A 7,733-nucleotide genomic window follows, 5' to 3' on the forward strand; every position below is an offset into this window, starting at 1 on the left:
ATGTATATTCTGCACCCCATCATGGCTGAAAAAAACAGAAATGTAGAAATGTTTGCAAATGTATTAAAAAAGAAAAACTGAAATATCACATGGTCATAAGTATTCAGACCCTTTGATCAGTATTGACTAGAAGCACCCTTTTGAGCTAGTACAGCCATGAGTCTTCTTGGGAATGATGCAACAAGTTTTTCACACCTGGATTTGGGGATCCTCTGCCATTTTTTCTTGCAGATCCTCTCCAGTTCCATCAGGTGGGATGGTGAACGTTGATGGATAGCCATTTTCAGATCTCTCCAGAGATGCTCAATTGGGTTTAGGTCAGGGCTCTAACTGGGCCAGTCAAGAATGGTCACAGAGTTGTTCTGAAGCCACTCCTTTGTTATTTTAGCTGTGTTCTTAGGGTCATTGTCTTGTTGGAAGGTGAACCTTCAGCCAAGTCTGAGGTCCAGAGCACTGTGGAAGAGGTTTTCATCCAGGATATCTCTGTACTTGGTTGCATCCATGTTTGCTTCAATTGCAACCAGTCATCCTGTCCCTGCAGCTGAAAAACACCCCCATAGCATGATGCTGCCACCACCATGTTTCACTGTTGGGATTGTATTGGGCAGGTGATGAGCAGAGCCTGGTTTTCTCCACACGTACCACTCAGAATTATCACCAAAAAGTTCTATCTTCAACTCATCACACCTGAGAATCTTATTTCTCATAGCATAGGAGTCCTTCTTGTTTTTAGAAAACTCTGTGTGGGCTTTCATATGTCTTGCACTGAGGGGAGCTTTCAGTCAGGCCACTCTGCCATAAAGGCCCAACTGGTGGAGGGCTGCAGTGACTTTGTGTCATCTCCCTACTGCATCTGTGGAGCTCAGCCACAGTGATCTTGGGGTTCTTCTTTACCTCTCTCACCAAGGTTGTTCTCCCACGATTGCGCAGTTTGGCTGGACTGCCAGGTCTAGGAATACTTGGCCAGATCTGTGACTTGCCACAATTCTGTCTCTGAGCTCCTTGGACAGTTCCTTTGACCTCATGATTCTCATTTGGTCTGACATGCAATGTGAGCTGTGAGGTCTTATATAGACAGGTGTGCCTTTACGAATCAAGTCCTATCATTTTAATTAAACACAGCTGGACTCCAATGAAGGAGTGGAACAATCTCAAGGAGGATCACAAGGAAATGGACAGCATGTAACTTAAATATGAGTGTCTGAGCAAAGGGTCTGAATACTTATGACCATGTGATATTTCAGTTTTTATTTTTTAATAAATTTGCAAAAATTTCTACATTTCTGTTTTTTTCCATCAAGATAGGGTGCAGAGTGTACATTAATGAGGAAAAAAATGAACTTTTTTGAATTTACCAAATGGCTGCAATGAAACAAAGCGTGAAAAATTTAAAGGGGTCTGAATACTTTCCGTACCCACTGTATTCCTGAAGTAAGTATATCAGAGAGATCCATCAAATACTGCATGTGGTTAGTATCGTGAAATCTGGTGACAGATCCTGTATTCCCTTAAAACCAGATTGTTTTGTTCATTTTGTTTATCTTTTTTTCTTAACTAAATTAAACTAAAAGATAAAGAGTAACTGTCATTTAATTTAGTTTTTTTTCTTCATAAATCAATAGCACATATGAAAATATGCAACTTTGTAATATGTCTAATCAGAGAAATTGCTTCTTTTTCCTCATAGATTTTCACTCTGTATTCAATTGTAAAATCTGTGTACTGAAAAATCTGTATTCACTGAATACAGATTTTCCCGATACTGAGATTGGAGTTGACAGTTAGTGCTTATAAAGTTTTATGGAGAGAAGGAGGGAGGCACTAGAGGCAGAAACAGACATTCTGCTGCAATTTTGCTTGAAATGACAAAGAGAAAAATTAAGAAGATTTCTCTGATAAGATATATTACAAAATGACTTATTTTCATGTGAACTATTGATTTAAGAAATATATTTAATTGAAGGTTACTTAGTCTTTAATTTTTTTGGATGATTAATTTCTTAAGTTTATCTGCCTTCAGAAAAAAAACTTCTCCATCTTCAAAACATTTCACAAACTCCTCCAGAATCTCTTTAGGTGATTTTTTTTTTTTTTTTTACAAATTCTTGCCTTGTCCTGCGCCCTTCTTCCTTACCTGTTTACTTGCACTGCAACTTGTGATCAGTCAGTCCTGCGACACTGATTTCAAAAGTAATCAGTACTTTTTTATATTAAATGGGCAAATTAAACAGGTGACATGCTACAAAACACAAGTTCACTCATGGCTATAATGACCTATAGAATAAAGGTAGTGTTTTTTTTTTTTTCTTTATAGCACACAGTGAATGATGAAAATCTAAACTGCAAAAGACAGTTTCCATTCCCCCCTAAAAAGTTAAAGAGAACCTACATTCTATTTATTTTTTAACCATGATATGGACACTGAAACAACTGCAGATTGGTGGGGGTACTGGTCATTTGACCCACTCCAATCGCTCAAAATACAGATGGCTCAAAAAACATTCTGAAACACGCAACTTATCTGGGAGAAGCCTGAGCGTGCACAGAGTGATGTAGGTGATGATAGAAAGGGTATGACACCACACTCCGCATACAGGATCATTGATTTTCTATTAAGAACATACACGGCTATGTGCAAACAGAGACTGAGTAATTCTGCCTGTCATAGTCCTATCAAATTGCAGGATATTTTAGGTAGTTCAATTTAAAAAAAAAAAAATCTAAATACTCTTTAAAACAAGCTTTGTAATGAATGTAATAAAACTCTCCATTAAGTCATTAAAAGGAATATTCCGGCTAAACATACATTTCTGGCACGTGACCGCCAGTTTCCAAATTACAGTGGCTAGAGAAAGTATTTACTCCCCCCTTTGCATTTTTTGTATTTTGCCATCTCACAACCTGGAATTTCACAGTTTTTTTTTCTGAGGGCTTGCATCAGTTCATGCAAAGAACAAATAAGACTAAGTGATTGAAAGCTTCAGTGTGCATAACTAATCACACCCTTAAAGTCAGTAATTTGCAGAGCCTCCTATTGTGGCAATTACAGCTCTTAAGTCTCTATGAGCTCTCCACATCTTGCCACTAGGATTTTTGCCCATTGCTTTAATGCAAATTTCTTCCAGATCCTTCAAGTTAGATGGCTTCCTCTGGTGAACAGCAACCTTAAAATCTAACCACAGATTCTCAATTGGATTAAGGTCTGGGCTTTAACTAGGCCATTCCACAACATTCACAAGTTTCCCCTTAAACCAGGGTTCCCCAACTCCAGTCCTCAAGGCCCACCAACAGGTCATGTTTTCAGGATTTCCCTTGTATGGTACAGGTGATGCAATTATCACCGGAGGAATCCTAAGGAAATCCTGAAAACACGATCTGTTGGTGGGCCTTGAGGACTGGAGCTGGGGAACCCTGCCTTAAACAACTTGAGTTCTTCTTTATCAGTATGCTTTGGGCGATTGTCTTTTTTGGAAGTTGAACCTCCATCCCAGTCTCAAATCACTGAAACAAACTGAAACAGATTTTGCTCAAGAATATCCCTGTATATTGTACCATTTTCCCCTCAACTTGGACCATTTTCCCTGTCCCTGCTGCCAAAAAGCATCCCCACAGCATGATGCTGCTGCCACCACCATGTTTCAATGTGAGGATGGTGTTCTCAGGGTGCTTAGCTATACTGGTTTGGCACCAAACAAGGCGTTTACCTTGGTGGCAAAAAAGTTCAATTTTGTTCTCATTTGACGACAACACCTTAAGCCATACTTTTGGGGAGTCTCCCACATGTGTTTTTTTTGGCAAACTAAAAATGAGCTTTACAATTTTTGTGTGTTGGAAAAGGCTTTTTTTTCTGCCCACTCTAAAGGCCATCTCTATATAGTATATGATTTATTGTGGTCATATAGAAAGATACTACAGACTCTGCTTGGGAATTCTGTAGCTCTTTCAGGGCTAACTTTAGTCTTTGTGATGTCTCTCTGATTAATGCCTTCTTGGCCCATGATGAGAGTTTTGGTGGGCGTCTCTCTCTTAGAAGGTTTGCTGTGGTACCATGTCCTTTCCATTTGATGATAATGGATTTGATGGTGCTCTGGGGAATCATCAGAGATTTTTTTTTTTTTTTTAACCTAACCCTGACTTGCACTTCTCAACAACTTGCTTGGAGATCTCCTTGGTCATCATGGTGTTTGGTTAGTGGTGCCTCTTGCTTAATGCTATTGCAGCCTCTGTGACCTTTCAGAAAAGGTGTTTATGTGCTGACAGACCATGTGACACTTAGATTGCACACAGGTGGGCACAGAGCATGTGACTTATGAAATGTTTAGGGTGTCTTCATAGCAAAAGTGGTGACTACGTATGCACATGCCAATTTTTAGTTATTTGATCCCATAAATTTAATTTATGCCTATATTTTTTTCTCACTTCACGAACTGAGACTATTTAATTCTGATGCTTCACCCACAAATCGAATTACAAAAATATTTAAACACAGGCTGAAATGAAACAAAATATGTAAAAAGCCAAGGAGGTATGTAATTTTGCAAGCCACTGTACAGTTTCGCAATCCACTGTATGATGACCACTCAAAAAGTAAAGTAGCCGAGTCCTGACACTGTGCATTTTGCATACTGTCAGTATTTGGCAAACTGTAGTGATCTAGAGAGACTACAAAAATTATGATAAGCCTGAAATATCCCTGTACGGTATGTGCACACAACTTTTTTTTCAGGTCAGTCCACTCCAAAATCTGCCTGAAGAAGAGGTCAAAAGACACTCAAAAGAAAGAATGTATGCTCAGCAATGTCAAAAAGACAATTGGCGCATTCAATCTTTTGGAGCTTCTGTTAACCGCTTCAGGCTTTGATAGCCCTATGGCAGTTAATACAAGTAACCAGTGCATTCTTCATGCACTTGGAAGCTACTCACTGTTATATATTTAATGAAAGAAAAAAAAATCAGTGGAAAAATCACTGCAAAAAACTGCACTAAAGATGCCAAAAATTTACTTCAGCGTTTCCTAATGCACTTTCCTACTACAAAACTAGGCAACTACACCGCCATGTAGAAGATGCTGTGGGCACGTACCCTTAAGTATCTAATCAGCACAGGATTTTAAATAAGAAAATGTTTGAAGGAGGACATTCACTTTAAGGTACAAGAAACAGAAAGCAATTCTCCATTCCAGATCTATCTTTTTAATCAAACTGTGACTTCTTTTCTATATGTAATAAAATCAAGTAATTATTTGGGGGTTGCTTTGTAATTTGCTTAAAATGTTTAGCAAGTTTTTTGTAGCTTTTTTTTTTTTTTTTTTTACATTTGTGTTCTTGTTTTGTTCTACCTAAAGTTAAAAGGGAACCTTGTACTGTCCAATAGGAACCATGTATTATACAATAGGAACCACTCACATCTTGTAGGATCGCTCCCATTGTTTAGTACAAATGCTGTTTCCTTTGCGCATGTACAATCTTGATTTTATAGAGATTTATGCCAGCTCATAATATTTTGTTATGTCTCTTGATTTTACTGTTCAAATAAGAATCTTTGATTTAAATGTATTTGTGATGAAATGCCCGGTCAGAAAGGAGCAGTGGCCGTTACTTCAGTCCCATAGGAAATGAATGAATGAGGCAGTAGGACACATGTGGGGATTTCAGAATCCCATTCTTGGGGTCAGTTGGAGTCAAATGGGTCAACAGCAAGCAAACAGCAAGTTGTCATCCATCTTGTGGTGAGGTGATACCTGGCCAATTTGTAACAATCTCTGTAAGGCTAATTCAAGTAAGCTATAGATTACACCACTAAAATATTATTTTGTTGGAATGCAGCAAAAAAATTCATGACAGTTATTGTAATTGATATTCCTTTTATTTCTACACTTGTTTTATACCTCTTATTTCCTTCACATGGAGTGCATCATTTAATCAAGTTTACATGCCGTGTGTGTGCTTTATATTATATGTGCTAAATAGCCAATTTAATTTACATTACATTAGCCTGTCTAATAGGCAGTACAACACCTCACAGCATGCAGCCTGGCTCACCTGTGTCTAACAAGTGACAGGCGTTCCTGTGAGACATATGCAATGTCTTCCTAAAGCCACATTCTGGTTGCATTTTGCTCAAAGTCAATCAAAGCCACCATTTAAAATTGCATGGGAGCGCCAAAAATGAAAGGGAGGCTGAGGTGCCATTGAACAGCTAATAGGCAGGGAATCAGACCCCAATCCAGCTACGATTAAATGACTAAGGGTAGCCAACCAGTATTTATCACCAGTGTACGGTGAGACAGCAACAGGCTTATAATTTAGTTTAAATATAAATCAAAAGTGTCCATCAGTAGCTCTATTGCCTCACTGAAAAAAAATATATCAAAAGTTAGGTTCATTCTTTTGGGTTGTGGTATTTAAGCATGTTGAGTGGGATCTCACAACCCTAAATGGCCTTCTTGTTATCTCCAGATCTTGTGTTTTAGACTAACCCAGCATTGCGGCATGCTTTACTCAGTGGTTACCAAACCATAACCGCTCTAATGTTACTGATCAATAACCGCTTAGTAAAGTATGCGGCGGCGCTGGGTTAGTCGAAAGCACAAGATTTTGTGATAGAAGCAAAATCTTGCACTTTCATTGCAAGGATATCCACAGAGAGTTGTGAGATTCCACTCTGCATGAAGGGATCTCTCAGCCCTCAATGGGGTTGTCCACTACCAGGACAACCCCTTCTTAAGCTGCAATGGGGAAAAAAGTATTTAGTCAGCCACCAATTGTGCAAGTTCTCCCACTTAAAAAGATGAGAGAGGCTTGTAACTGACATCAAAGGTAGATGACAACTATGAGAGTCAAAATGAGAAAACAAATCCAGAAAATCACCTTGTCTGATTTGGCAGGATTTATTTTGCAAATTATAGTGGAAAATAAGTATTTAGTCATTAACAAAAGTTCATCTCAATATTTTATTATATATCCTTTGTTGGCAATGACAGAGGTCAAATGTTTTCTGTAAGTCTTCACAAGGTTGGCACACACTCTTGGTGGTATGTTGACCCATTCCTCCATGCAGATCTCATCTAGAGCAGTGATGTTTTGGGCCTGTCACTGGGCAACACAGATTTTCAAATCCCTCTAAAGGTTTTCTGTGAGGTTGAGATCTGGAGACTGGCTAGGCCACTCCAGGTCCTTCATATGCTTCTTATGAAGCCACGCCTTTGTTGCCCTGGCAGTGTGCTTGGGATAATTATCATGCTGAAAGACCCATCCACGTTTCATCTTCAATGCCCTTGCTGATGGAAGGAGGTTTGCACTCAAAATCTCACGATACATGGCCCCATTCCTTCTTTCATGCACATGGATCAGTCGTCCTGGTCCCTTTGCAGAGAAACAGCCCCAAAGAATGATGTTCCCACCCCCATGCTTCACAGTAGGTATGGTGTTCTTTGGATGCAAATAAATATTCTGTCTCCTCCAAATATGACGAGATTTGTTTCTACCAAACAGTTCTACCTTGGTTTCATCAGACCATATGACATTCTCCCATTGCTCTTCTGGATAATCCAAATGATCTCTAGCAAACTTCAGACGGGCCCGGACATGTACTGGCTTAAGCAGGGGGACACACCTGGCATTGCAGGATCTGAGTCCCAGCTGTATGCAGGTCATTCACTAGGTCCCCCCGTATGGTTCTGGGATTTTTGCTCACCGTTCTTGTGATCATTTTGACCCCATGGGGTGAGATCT

The sequence above is a fragment of the Dendrobates tinctorius genome, unplaced genomic scaffold (genome assembly GCF_039654945.1).
Source record: "Dendrobates tinctorius isolate UK_male_01 unplaced genomic scaffold, ASM3965494v1 ptg000040l, whole genome shotgun sequence".
NCBI classification, from domain to species: domain Eukaryota; kingdom Metazoa; phylum Chordata; class Amphibia; order Anura; family Dendrobatidae; genus Dendrobates; species Dendrobates tinctorius.